Raw genomic sequence first — 1646 nt, 5'->3', positions numbered from 1 at the left:
AAGTTGAGAAGGTGTACTCATCAGTCTCATCAGTGGACATCTCCTGGCTGCTCTTACAGCTAAGGCTTCGTGGCCTCTTTCTTGAAGGGGTCACTCCCTGCTTCTTTTTGGGGGTTGCCACATTCTGAATATTTCAAAAGCTCCTTCTTCACAGATTCCTAACAAACAACAACAAATTGTTTGTGTTATAAATCACATTAAACAAAATCAAACCCAGAAGTGAAACGATACAAGCAGACACATGTTGCCCTGATTGATCTGAATGAAGCACATCCCTCCTATTTTGAGTGTCAGATGTTTGCACTTTGCCTGCCAGGTATCCAACAGCGCTGCATTTGGAAACATGTGTTGAACACCTGAGTTGTGACTTACCCACTCAGCTCCACTGGTTGCAGATCTGTCCCGCTGCATTGGGTAGTATTCTATGAGACACTTTTCCATTACAGTGAGTTCACGGCTGTATGGATACTGGAAGTCATCCCCTGCTGCTCTCTTAAAGGAAATCATGCTTGTTACTGTATTCCTGATTAATCAACAACGAAGATCTTTGGAAAGCATATTTGGAAAGGGTGATTCTTGATTGCTCCAACTCTGTGTTTGTGTATAAGACATACTGTGGGCTGACAAGCTGTATGGTTCTGGTCTACACAGGTCTGATTCTTCACCCTGTGTAAGACGTACATTTATTCAATGGTAATTATAAAGAAAAAATAACACCACACTGTAACAACAACCTAACAGCAAACACCAAAACAACTACATCTTCAGATACATGTGTTGTAATGATGGCTAGGAAATGCTTCTTTGATAACAGGAAACACTGCCTGCATGGCTAGATTAAATCTCTCCCAAATGTCAAAATCTAACATTACCTAATTTTCACCATGAGTAAGTCTCCAAATGGTTCTCTGGCCTGGCAAAGAGATCACGTAAACCCTCCTTAAAGAGGCTGGGCAGCATGTCTATGCTTATATTAGCAGCTGAAAAAAACCATTTAACCACATAGTTAAATAGTTGAGTAATTAGCAATTAATATATAGTTTATAGATGCAAAGTGTCATATTGATATAGGTTATGAGACATTAGCATACTGTCTTCCCTTTCCAGTTAATGCAGGAATGATTTACCTAGCTTGTCACACCCTGATCAGTTTCACATGTCCTCTTTATTGTCTCCACCACGTCCAGGTGTCCAGTTGTCGCTTGTTTTCCCCGGTGTATTTTTCCCTGTGTTTCCTGTCAGTTCCTCTTATATGTTTCCAAGTCAAACAGCTTTTTTCCCGTTCGACTGCTTTTTGCATTCTCCTTTTTCTAGTCCTCCCGGGTTTGACCCTTGCCTGTTTCTGGACTTTGCACCCGCCTGCCTAACCGTTCTGCCTGCCTTGACCACGAGCCTGTCTGCCACTCTATACCTCCTGGACTCTGATCTGGTTTTGACCTTTTTGCCTGTCCATGACCATTCTCTTGCCTACCCCTTTGGATTAATAAACATTGTAAGACTCCAACCATCTGCCTCCGGTGTCTGCATTTGGGTCTCGCCTCGTGCCGTGATAAAGCTAGCTAATGTTAGCTAACAAAATTAGAATACCAGTATATCTTTGACGTTTATTACTTTAAACCAAAATATAGTGCAAGCTAATGAAACTA

The 1646-nt window shown here is 41.6% G+C and overlaps 1 long non-coding RNA gene across 1 annotated transcript; it reads right to left on the bottom strand.

The window, feature by feature from the left end:
• Positions 1-381: 381 nt before the first annotated feature.
• On the bottom strand, positions 382-1301 carry LOC118964491. Its single transcript, XR_005051567.1, has 3 exons — positions 1128-1301; positions 873-980; positions 382-666 (listed from the first exon to the last, which is right to left on the bottom strand). It is a non-coding gene; the product is annotated as an uncharacterized LOC118964491 (long non-coding RNA).
• Positions 1302-1646: the final 345 nt, after the last annotated feature.

Source organism: Oncorhynchus mykiss, chromosome 1, assembly GCF_013265735.2.
Source record: "Oncorhynchus mykiss isolate Arlee chromosome 1, USDA_OmykA_1.1, whole genome shotgun sequence".
Classification (NCBI taxonomy): domain Eukaryota; kingdom Metazoa; phylum Chordata; class Actinopteri; order Salmoniformes; family Salmonidae; genus Oncorhynchus; species Oncorhynchus mykiss.
Note: the sequence above shows the minus strand (reverse complement) of the source record. Positions and strands in the feature narration are given on the sequence as shown.